The 13,183-nt window shown below is 40.4% G+C and overlaps 1 non-coding gene across 1 annotated transcript; it reads left to right on the top strand.

Annotated features, from left to right (window-relative positions):
• Nucleotides 1–12,898: 12,898 nt before the first annotated feature.
• Trnan-guu lies at nucleotides 12,899–12,973 on the top strand. Its single transcript has one exon. It is a non-coding gene; the product is annotated as a tRNA-Asn (tRNA).
• Nucleotides 12,974–13,183: the final 210 nt, after the last annotated feature.

Genomic DNA, 13,183 nt, shown 5'->3' with positions numbered 1-13,183 from the left:
AGAGATAGTGCGCTTAGTTGATACAGGTGACATAACCAACCCCATGATAAATTCAGCAACAGAAACAGCAATAAAAGTATTATTAAGTGGTTACTGAATAATTGTCCCTCACTTATACATTCACTTATGTTCAGTGCAAGATATATTATCATTAATAATAAGACAGCTGTGGGAAAAGAAATATATGGAACTGTTTGTTCAAAGTTTCTGAGTGTAGAATTGAAATTAATTGTGAATCATACATCTTCTCAGCCAATTGAGACCTGTTTCATTTGGACACCTTGTCCGTGCTTATTTTGGCAATTAAAGCACTAGAAAAAAAGTATTATTTCCATCAACTGATATCACACTGTATAACTTTTCTGGGGACACATTACTCATCGTGCAGACACGTTCTGTAACGTTAGCTTCTGGTACCTGTCTTCGAATTATATGTAGGCAGATGTTTGAATAATTAGACACATTATCAACAGACTCGCAAGACATTTCCTCTTTGACGGTTGTTGTGAAGAATAGGGACACAAGTTTAAAATAATAAGCACATTCATTAATTTAAAAAAAAAACTAGGAACAGAAGTAGCCTCCTAAGACAACACTTTAACCACTGAACTGAAAAAGCGTAGTTTGGAGTATCAACAATGTTTATCACTTCCTTTAAGATTGGTAATGCTGTCAGAGAGTGGAAGTTTTGAAGAAAGAATTCAGATAATGTCTACTTCACCACTTCTTCTCCAAAAATGAAATTCTGAGTAGATAACATGTGGTTGGTGTAGAATTTCAAAGTTTAATTACATTTTAACATTTTAATTATTCCACTTCTATAAATAGTCATTATAGAGCTATATTTTCACACTGAAAACGTATGCTATTTTTAAATACATATCCGCAAGCCACGCACCACGACAACTTCTCGCGAATACATCCCACCGAATGAAACTGACGTCAAAGAAAAGCAGTTTGGCAACACTGTAGTCAAATGTCTGATAAGTATTTTGACTCAATGTAGATCGAATGCCCAAACCGAACTTCGTGCACCCTCAAACATTTAGCTCCTAGCTGTTCATGCTTCTCTGAGCGCTTTGCTGAATATCTGCATCCACAGTTGCAAGAGCAGCATGGAAGCACCCTGCCTGTTGTTCCACATTCATCGCTTGAGTACAACAAACGTAGCAAAGATCGGTAATTATCCGCATAACTGCTTGCTAGGCCTGCTGGTCACTTAAAACCCTGATGAAATGTAAAGGCCGTGAACGTTGTAACCTTTTCGGCCTCCACCCTAGTATATTAAGTGAATTTGTCTTGTTACCTTTTTCGTTTCAAACCCATTAAAAATGCATCGGTTTTCGACGAGAGGAAATGCTGCAGATATTCGAAAAATAAGGTGCGGTCGGTCACTAAATTAAAACCACAGTGAAAATTCGATGAATAATTGCACAGATTTTGTGGTCTGTGTCTCTAGTATGTCTGTTGATTGCGTACACCATAACTACTCTACTTGCAAACATTGGGGCTACACTCATCTGGTATGAGACGTTATCGGAGGACGGGGGGCGGGGGGTTAATTGCGGGCCGAACCGCACAATAACTCTGGGTTCGGTGTGGGGTGGCGGTGGGTTGGTTGGTTGGATTGCTGTGGCCTGTTGTGGGGTTGTGAACCACTGGGAGCTCTGGTGGGACGAAGCCTCTCTGTCGCTCTCTAGATCCCCAGTTTAATGCATACATGACTGATGATAACGTCAAATCACTCTTTTTTCAGTGAGTGTGTAAATGTGCCGAGAATAATGGTGTGTCCCTCCAAGCGTAGGTCCCCCATGAAAGGCTCCGCTGATTTCATTCAACCGCCCATAACTTACCTGTAGTACATTTCCTTCTTCATGAGAATTCTCAGCCATACACTGCAGGGGCAAAAAGGACACCCTGCAGCGTTTTCGATGGATAGAGTTTGATCACCCATCGTACATCTCAGAAGTGGCCCACTCTGATCTTCACCTCTGCACAAATGAACCTCTGGCTGTGGAGATAACAATTTGGGACAGACAAAGAACTGCAGACCAGCATAGAGAAGTGGCGGGAAACACAGACGCCTACCTTCTATGACGAGGGTGCTGCAAAGTTTCCACAAATCTACGACAAATGAGTAAGTCGGAGCGGCAACTATTTGGAGAAGTAGCTGGAAGGTGTAAAAACTGTTGCAAATAAAGCATTTTTCATCTCCACTGTGGTTTCCATTTCGCAAACGATCGAACCTTGCTTTTCGAATAGCTCTCGTACCAATGTTACAAATTCTGAAGTGCAACGTATGACTCGTCATCTGCCCGTATCAGAACGCTGTGGTGTAACAGGGCTGCCCTTATCAAGTGCTTAACTGACCAGCCTTTGTGTTCCAACAAAATTTGAAACACAAACGCGCCATCGCCACCTGTCAGACTTGCCCGACTTACCCACAGGATAGCTAACTGCACTTTACACCCCAGCCTACGTATTCTGAGTACGAAATTACTCCAAAGATAGTACTCTGGGGAAGTGATTGCCATCGACGAAATTACTCCAAAGATAGTACTCTGGGGAAGTGATTGCCATCGAAAATAAAGCACAGACAAAGCTGGCGAAATCTTGATGTACTGTGGAGGGACAGTGTCCTGCAGTTCCATATGTGTGCGTTCGATATGGCACCGGTATAAAGCACCACCTGCTTCGATCAGAATTCACAGTGCACTCGCGAATGTAGCGTTCGCCTCTCGGTCAGAAACTGGCGATGCACAATACAAGTCACTATGCACCAGAGAGCCCAATAATAATAATAACCTCCCAATCATTCTCCATTTGAAACTGTACTGCCAAGTGGGTCTTCATAAGGCACGCTGCCAAGATAGTTTCTGAAAATGCTGACACTTTCGCAACGAACGCAAAATATTATGAACTTAATAACCCTTTGCTGTCGCAACCACATGGTCAACAGCCACGCTAGTTACATAACAATGTGACATCCCACAGCGGAATAGTAAAGAGGGCCTACTTACTTACTTCCTTTGAAGCAATGGCGTCGCGACGGGCGAAAGCTTGGTGAATTTTCTAGGATCGTCTGAATCTCTGAGTATGACACCAAGCAAAATCTCTTATAGTCACAAAACAAAATCGCTTCCTACGCGACTTGACTTTCATCAGGATTATTTAAGTAATACGAGTAAATAAAAATCTTATTTTGCCGAAACTGCAGGACCTTCTCGAAATACGTCCGCTCGCTTCAGACTCCAGCTGCATTTTCCTGAACAGTGGCGCGTTTTTTTCGTTAGCTCGATAGATCAGTTAGTAGAGCAGTTGCCTACGAAAGGCAAAGGTCCCCCGTTCGAGTCTCGGTCCGGCATACAATTTTATTCGGCCGGAAACTTTTATATGAGCGTCTTTCTGTCGAAAATGACGCCAGGCTACCATCATTACTGATTGTGAATGTTTTTGAGATTAGAATACCTTCCGACGATACCTCCAAGTGGGAGATGTTGGCAGACTGATAACTGCTAGAATGTTACCTCTCTCCTAACTTTTAAAATCTGTAACGTTATCAGGACCTATACGGTCTCTGACTTTTCATTCTACTCTGGACTCGTACAACCATTCGGCTTCAAAGCGTATCTACTGCTGTAACATGTTTTGTTTAGGACAAATTTGGTATCCATCCACCAGCCTTCGAAATTTCCAGAAGCGGAGGTTGCGACTTTGCAACAGGGACTGGCGATTCGAGGCCAACACTCCTGGTTACTGGCGGAGGCCACATGCTTCAAGCCGTCGTGAATTGCCCAATCAAAACGTAAGTATCTTGGGAGTCAGAATGAGATTTCCACTCTGCAGCGGAGTGTGCGCTGATATGAAACTTCCTGGCACATTAATACTGTGTGCCAGACCGAAACTCGAATCCGGGACCATTGCCTTTCGCGGGCAAGTGCTCTACCAACTGAACTACCCAAGCACGACTCACGCTCCCTCCTCACAGCTGTACTTCTGCCAGTACCTAGTCTCCTACCTTCCACTTGCCCGCGAAAGGCAAAGGTCCCGAGTTCGAGTCTCGGTCCGGCACACAGTTTTAATCTGCCACGAAGTATCATACCAGCGCACACTACGCTGCAGAGTGGAAATCTCATTCTGGAAACATCCCCTAGACTGTGGCTGTGGCTATATCCTTTCTTTCAGGAGTCCTAGTTCTGAAAGGTTCGCAGGAGAGCTTCTGTTAAGTTTGGAAGGTAGGAGACGAGGTACTGGCAGAAGTAAAGCTGTGACGACGAGGTGTGAGTCGTGCTTGGGTAGCTCAGGTGGTATGTAAGTAGGCTGTTTAGGTTTTCTTATTGGTAACGCCACGTAGCGCTTAGTATGAAAAATCACTGGCTGTGCTGTGTGCAGTCTGTCGCTAGTTTGCATTGTTGTCTGCCATTGTAGTGTTGGGCGGATGGATGTGAACAGCGCGTAGCGTTGAGCAGTTGGAGGTGAGCCGCCAGCAGTGGTGGATGTGGGGAGAGATATGGCGGAGTTTTGAAATTTGTAAGATTGGATGTCAGGAACTGCTATGTATATTATGATTTTTCAACACTATTAAGGTAAATACATTGTTTGTTCTCTATTAAAATCTTCCATTTGCTAACTATACCTATCTGTAGTTAGTCCCTTCCGTAGTTTGAATCTTTTATTTAGCTGGCAGTAGTGGCACTCGCTGTACTGCAGTAGTTCGAGTAACGAAGATTTTTGTGAGGTAAGTGATTTGTGAAAGGTATAGGTTAACGTTTGACAGGGCCATTCTTTTGTGGGGATTATTGAAAGTCAGATTGCGTTGCGCTAAAAATATTGTGTGTCAGTTTAAACGCAGTCATGTATAATTTTCCTAAGGGGACGTTTCATATGTCGGCCCTTGGCCGAGGATACCACACTGGAATCTTCTGCTTTTTTCTTGTAGTTTGTGTAATTAGTGTACATTTTGTTTATTGCTAGTGCATAATTGTACAGCGAATCTCCTTTGTAGTTGCAGTCTTTCATTGTTGTACAGTAAAACAGTTGTGGCATGCATGTAGATTTGCGCCAAGTATTTCGCAGCTGCGCTTGCAATGAACTAGATATTATTTTCAATGTTATTTTAATGTGTTTTCTTATTTTGCTCTTTAAATTGTGCTTTTTTGTGTTGTCATGTGAAATATTGTGACAATAATGGCGTGTGAAAAACGTAATACTAGGCTCCAAAGTAAACTGAGAAATGACAGTGAAGACGAAAGCAGTGTGTTAGCGCCACCGTGTAATGAATTAACTAATGTTCAAAGTAGTAATTTGGTAACTGTGCATAGGGAAATGGAGCGGGCATAAATAATGGCGTAGACAGTGAAACAATTTGTGAACAAGGAAGCATTATCGATCGATCCGTCGGCAATAGCTCGCCTCAGGAATCCGAAATGACAGGACACAATCTCGCAAATACTGTAGATTCAGGTTTTGGGTCCTCAACGTTTTCTCAAATAAGTCAAGACACATTTTCTGCTTGTCGAAATGTGAATGTTGCCGGTGCAAATTCACTGCCGAAAAGCACCGAGGAACATGTTTCAGACACCAGTGCGTTGTTATTACAATTAATACGACAAATGGAACAAAATCTCCGAACGTTAGACGCAGTGGAACAAAATCAGAGACAAACACAGCAAAAGCTTCAAAAGTTAGACATAATGGAACAAAATCTTCGCAAGTTAGACACCACACTTGAACAAACACGTGAAGATTTAACTACTGAGTTACATAACATTGTCTGTCTGTAATGACGTCTGTAAGTCTGTAATGACGTAAAAGTCTGTAATGACGTAAAACACAAATTTGTGAGCATTTCCAATCTATTTTTTCGCGTCATGAAAATGCATTACAGAATCACGAAGCACCCATAAAAGAACTGCAAACTATTGTTCATGAAAATCACGACACCTTGCAAGCTAAAATCGACTCAGTTGCATCTACCGATTCGGTTACGCAACTTGCAAAAACTCAGGAAAACTTAAAGGACACAGTAGATACGATTTCAACACAAATGGACACTCTGAAACTTGGTTCAGAAAAACACACAGAGGAAATAATTTCACTATCGGATAAAGTAGCAGAACTTTCAGATCAGTTCACTAACTTATCTACAAAGGTAGATGATGATCTGAATGACACAAGACCTGTAGCCTTCACGGACCCTGAAGAGTATGAACAAATTAGAAAATTTAAACAAAATCAAATCAATACACAGTACAAAAGAGAAACCCGGATTGTACAAGATCAGTTGGCACAATTAATACAAGGATTACATATTTCAGAGGACACTTGCGCCCCAGTAAGGGAAGACAGACATAGATATACGGAACAACCACAAAATAATAGCACAGGACACTTCGGAAATTATGAAAGAAATTGGCAAGGCGCATTGGATTTTGAGATGGAACCGCCGAAACGAAGTAACAATGACCGATATGCGACTCGCCGACACGATGATTTTGACTATAAGCTGTTCATTACTACCTTTAAGAATTCTGACAACGACATTCATCCACAAGCATGGCTTCATCAATTCTCTCATTGTTTTCCTCCCAACTGGTCATTGGAGCACAGGCTACTTGGAGAAAGAACCAGCTGTAAGAATGCGATCGGTCATTCACGATTGTCACAGTGAAGGAGAATTTTATCATGCCTTCCTCTCAGCATATTGGTCTCAAGCTACGCAATACCGAGTAAAACATAGCATCATAATGATGAAACATTTCGAACAATCTGAATTTTCCAGTCTTGTGAAATATTTTGAAGACATGTTGCACAAGAATCAGTACCTGTCAAACCCATACAACCCCTGAGAACTCATCCGCATTTGCTTAATCAAATTACCTGAACATTTACGACATATTATTTTGGCAGGACGTTGCAAAGACGATACTGAAGTTTTTCAGGGACTCTTACAAGAATTAGAAATTGACACAGACAACCGCGGGACGCGAAAACAAGAACACAACAATTACAGGGCACATCCGTCACAATTCCGCGATGACAGAAATAATAACTGGACACGACAAGGCTATTCCTACAACGTAAATCGTGACCAAAACAGACATCACCTGTATGACAACCATTGGCAGAATTATCGTTACAGAGAAAGATCGCACTTCCGAAGTAATGAATATGACAGAGACAACTTCTAGATACAGACAATATGGGAAGAAAAACAATTATTATCAAGGGAGACAGAATAACTTCAGACGCAACAGTTCAGCGCGCAGTTACAATTCAGGAAGAAATTCCCCACCACGTGACCGGCAAGAAAGAAACTATGGAATCTATCGACATGACGACAGACGATATAATCGTAACGACAGACCTGAATTGCATCAGAACTGGCGAACTTCAAACAGGGCAGGGCCTTCTCGTCAAGATGAATTTGTAGAAGTTAGGTCTCCTAATCTCAATAACGACGCACGCCAAGAAAGAGATAGCAGACAATGACTCGCACCGCAACCAGCCACGTGCGCCGGCTCGCTCTGAGAAAAATAACATAGACGCTAACATTGAGAAAAATTCCAGTATCCTTTACCGACGTATACTGTATGATAATTGCGTTCAAGTTTCAACTCTGTGTACTAGGAAGAGAAAAGGTTTACACTACATTTCACATGTAAAACCGTTTATTGAAAGATAATCTGATTTTTAACTTTGTCTTTGCCATATAACTATTCACTTTACATTACTAGTATGCTTTGTCAGACTTAGAAACTGTTACCATGCAACAATGTTTGAAGCAAAATATCCAATCAAGAACCAAGAGAACTTATTTAAACAGAAATTACGAATGCATTGTTATAGTGAACAGACGTCACAGTGTTATTGTGTGTGTACATTCTTGCTTGTTAGTTGCACGATTACGTAACGACTATAAGGCTTACATACTTAGAACATATACTAGTACTGCTAATGAGATTTTAATGCAACATTTTGGTTTACTTGAAAATACATTCTGGATTTAAAGTACTTTCTGTGAGATACCAGATGAGACAGTGGTTAGTTTATGTGACAGCTACACGATTTTATCACGACGCTACTAATGAGTGACAATTTACAATGTTACTTTTGCGGTGTATCTGTTTTATATCTGCACAGTTTTTCTGAATTCTTCTGGAAAGTAAAACATGTTTTAGTAATAACTTTTGTGGTATAGCTACAAGGAGACAGCCTTTTCTGTAGCACAACAATAGGTTACAGCACAGTACTTTCTTCATCACGGCAACAAGCGTAATAACTAAGATATCTATACGCAAAGCATTTCACTTTTGTTCATCATGAGGTAAGTACATTGGCTTCTGCAGAACTTAGCTTTCGGAGGACAATAACTACGACACTTCCCCAGAGATTTTCTTACAGCAAGACGCACATTTATCGCTACAGGACACGTATTTGAGTGATTAATTTTGCACTTAAATCTTTTATTTTTAAAGATATTTGAGGTACAATGATACAAAGGTTTTCCGTGATACATTTCATTCCATTGCTGTAATCCTTAACACCTGAGGGTATTATTCATTAATCGTCAGGGGGGTACACGCTTACTTTGTGTACCATGTGTTGGGCAAGCACAAGGAGCCCTAGCTAATATGGTATTTGCTTATACAACTTTACACATCGGTGCCATATTTCTCTAACACACAAATTACACAGCTATCTGATCATTTAACTGAGAGATAAACTTTTTTTTTACTATATCAGTGACACATGTTTATGCAATTACGGAGTTGGGTAACTTCACACTTATGAAATTCTATTTTGTCTGTACTTTGTCAACTGTTCATATTTTTTCGGAACCATTGTGATACTACGAGAGCTTTTATTGATGTATTTGGTATGAGATCATGATTTTTAAAGTTCGTTTCAGGTAGATGACACTATTGAAATGGGCAGAGAATTTTTTTGTTTTAGGTTTTGAAATTATTGCAGAAAGCTACGACGATTTTGAGATTTGACTGAGGTGTTATGATGTTATTTTTATGATGACGATGTGTATTATGTTGTTAAGGTATGTTTATGACCAATAAGTTGATGCTACCGTGTATGAGGAATTTGATTATGCTACGTATTTATTATGATGAAATATTGAACAAGTGTCGACGAATATGTGAATAATGAGTAGTGGTTAGGGACTCTGATTTGTGGAAAAGGATGTTGGAAACCATTAATCGTACTTTCAAGAGTTAAGAAATGTGTGTAAATGCGCGAATGTACCACAGTGCGGACGAAAACTAGTTGAACACTGTTATATTCGTAGGATTTTGTTTCTACACATTTGCAATGCAAATTCTCGACCTGTGAAATTTTTTATATGAGACTGTCACTGTAATGCAAACTGGTGTCGTAAATATTTCAGTAAGAAAGTTAAGTGACCACCTTCATGTTATGAGTCATGGGCACCCAGTCGTGCGACAGTCGCCTGGAAGAAAGCCATTAGTGTGTGCATTTTCAGAGGCACAGGTACAAAAAAAAAAGGCACCATTATCCTCGCTATTAACATTCCTTTGTAGAAAGCATCGCAAATACGACATGCTCAAACTTGAAAACATATGATAACACTGTGGAGCTCTTAATTTATGATATTTACTGAAATGCCTAATGAAATGACGAGAAATATTTTTATGTCTATGCACCTGATTATGACTACTGTCTTTCTAGTTGAGAGATTTTTTTTACTACCTTATGAAATGCAGTATGGCTAATGAATGATGTTTCATGCCTTCCTTTGTACATATTTGCTCATTTTCTTTAATATCTAGTTTCTAGCTGCACTGCAGCATTGGTTATTATAAAATTTAATAGCTATACTAATATCACGATTTTCTGTCTACAGACCCCGTAAAGAATACGATTATGATGTGCTTTCTTAGAAAAAAGAGAGCACAAATAGACATTTCCCTTCACAGGAATTGCATAAATATTTTTTTTAATGACTTGGTAACTTTCTTGCAGAGTAAGTTTTTGTGATGCATCACTCTAGTGTTATGATGTGACATAGGTATTAAAAATGGCCATTTTTACTGTAATATTTTTTCTGCTTCAGCTATGTCATGTTTAGATATATGTTATTGCATTTGCTGCTGCTGTTTGCCAGGCATAGTGCTACTAAATTCCACTTTACATTACTCTGTTACGCCAGTTTTACTACCGATTTATTTTTCTTGTTAGCTGCTCATTGCATTATATTAGTTGTAATATTGGTGCTTGCTTTGCCAGTTTGCATTTTTTTTCCTTGCTGTTTGCAATAATTGTTTTGTGCTGCTGCATTGCCTCGTCCTTTAGTTTAGCATCTGAGCTGAGTAGATTTAAGTTAGCTTAAGAGGGGGTAGACCATATAAAAGAATGAGTTGCCATGAATTGGAAGAAATGCATTGAGAAGTTCTACGAAAAAAGTACAGAAAGCAGGTATAGATAGGACTTTTTGGAAATAATGAAGAATAAAGGGAGATCTCCGAAAAGTAAAGAAAGTCTTGTTTGCAAAATACTACAGTAAAACAAACCCTGTCCTTTCCTTGTGTTATCCCACTATGTGTTTGTGTACCCTTCGGTATTAGTGTTCTTCCTATCTTTATGTGTTTATCTGATGAGAGTTACATTGTAGAATTTTTCTGATAATATGTTATTTTCTTTGTAAAGACGTTTAGACATTATTTATTCTGTTCTGTTTTAATGCTCATGTGTGAAGTTGATGTTTCGAAAGTTACTCTGATCTTTTATGTATGTACTCATGTCATAATTCCTGTAACACTGATGTATATGTAAATTTCTATTCTTTTGTAAAGCATGTACTACAACAAATATTATCTGTATTGTTACGTTCTTTAATGATGTATTTTGTACCTTTGTTATTGTATTCTCATGTTATAATATTGTAATTTACACCAGTTCATCAAATTAAGTAACTTGTAAGCATTCATTTCACAGCACACATTTCTGTTGGTCATAGTATATGCACAATACGTGAAAAAAAAGAGGACTGTTAGTGTCTGGACGTGTGTTGATAATTCAGCAAGGGACTGGTTAACAGCATTGCTGGTTGTCAGGACAATTAAAAAACTTTGTGAGTGCACAAGTGGTGGTTTATGGACTTGCTATATTCTCTGCAAGACTCTTCGATGGTGATTGTGCACCTGCACAGTCGCAACGGATGGCTGCTACCCATCTCTACAAGGTCTACAGTGGGTCTGCTCCTTTGATGACCCACCAATACCATTATTTCTACAAGGACTGCAGTGGGTCTGCACCTCTGATGGCCCACTAATACCGTAATCTCTACCAGGACTACAGTGGGTCTGCTCTGTGATGACCTACCTACCAATATTCTTCAAAACGTCGAATGACTCTGCTGTGGGTTTGCTGTGTTGTGGCCCCTTACCTGTCAGCATGTCAAGAGTCAGCACTGTCTTTCCGTTGGAAGGACAACACCACTTCTTCAAAACTGCATGGAAATCCACTACTTGCGTGTGCATTGTCTTTTACTGCTCTGACTTTGTGAAAGGAAACGGCAGTTTTACTGTGATGAATGATCAGGACTGTCTTTATGGACTGAGAGAAAATTTTAGCTTTTGACCAACATTGTATTAATAAGTGTGTACATTTTATATCTTTCTTACTGTAATTATAAAAACAAATTTCCAATCTATATTGGCCAGTGCCCAAAACAATTTGTAAAATTTTTTGTGGGGAGCGTGCGGGCTATGTAAGTAGGCTGTTTAGGTATTCTTATTGGTAACGCCACGTAGCGCTCTGTACGAAAAATCACTGACTGTGCTGTGTGCAGTCTGTCGCTAGTTTGCAATGTTGTCTGCCATTGCAGTGTTGGGCAGATGGATGTGAACAGCGCGTAGCGTTGTGCAGTTGGAGGTGAGCCGCCAGCAGTGGTGGATGTGGGGAGAGAAATGGCGGAGTTTTGAAATTTGTAAGACTGGATGTCATGAACTGATATATATATTATGATTTTTCAACACTATTAAGGTAAATACTTTGTCTGTACTCTATTAAAATCTTTCATATGCTAACTATGCCTGTCAGTAGTTAGTGCCTTCCGTAGTTTGAATCATTTATTTAGCTGGCAGTAGTGGCGCTCGCTGTATTACAGTAGTTCGAGTAACGAAGATTTTTGTGAGGTAAGTGATCTGTGAAAGGTGTAGGATAATGTTAGTCAGGGCCATTCTTTTGTAGGGATTATTGAAAGTCAGATTGTGTTGCGCTAAAAATATTGTGTATCAGTTTAAACACAGTCATTTATAATTGTTCTAAAGGGACGTTTCAGGTAGAGCACTTGCCCGCGAAAGGCAAAGGTCCTGAGTTCGAGTCTCGGTCCGCAACAAAGTTTTAATCTGCCAAGAAGTTTCATATCAGCTCACACTCCGCTGCAGAGTGGAAACCTCATTCTGGAAACATCTCCTAGGCTGTGGTTAAGCCATGTCTCCGCAATATCCTTTCTATCAGGGGTGCTAATTGTGCAACGTTCGCAGTAGAGCTTCTGTTAGTTTGGAAGGTAGGAGACGAGGTACTGGCAGAAGTAAAGCTGTGAGGACGGTGCACGGGTCGTGCTTGGGTAGCTCAGTTGGTAGAGCACTTGCCTGTTAAAGGCAAAGGTCCCGGGTTCGAGTCTCGGTCCAGAACACAGTTTTAATCTGTCAGTAAGTTTTATATCAGCTCACACTCCGCTGCAGAGTGGAAACCTCATTCTGGAAACATCTCCTAGGCTGTGGTTAAGCCATGTCTCCGCAATATCCTTTCTATCAGGGGTGCTAGTTGTGCAACGTTCGCAGTAGAGCTTCTGTTAGTTTGGAAGGTAGGAGACGAGGTACTGGCAGAAGTAAAGCTGTGAGGACGGGGCACGGGTCGTGCTTGGGTAGCTCAGTTGGTAGAGCACTTGCCTGTTAAAGGCAAGGGTCCCGAGTTCGAGTCTCGGTCCAGAACACAGTTTTAATCTGCCAGTAAGTTTTATATCAGCTCTCACTCCGCTTCAGAGTGGAAACCTCATTCTGGAAACATCTCTAGGCTGTGGTTAAGCCATGTCTCCGCAATATCCTTTCTTTCAGGAGTGCCAGTTCTGCAAGTTTCGCAGGAGAGCTTCTGTTTGGAAGGTAGGAGACGAGGTACTGGCAGAAGTAACGCTGTGAGGACGGTG

The sequence above is a fragment of the Schistocerca americana genome, chromosome 3, assembly GCF_021461395.2.
Source record: "Schistocerca americana isolate TAMUIC-IGC-003095 chromosome 3, iqSchAmer2.1, whole genome shotgun sequence".
In the NCBI taxonomy this organism is placed as follows: Eukaryota; Metazoa; Arthropoda; class Insecta; order Orthoptera; family Acrididae; genus Schistocerca; species Schistocerca americana.
This window is presented reverse-complemented; position numbering and strand designations above follow the sequence as displayed.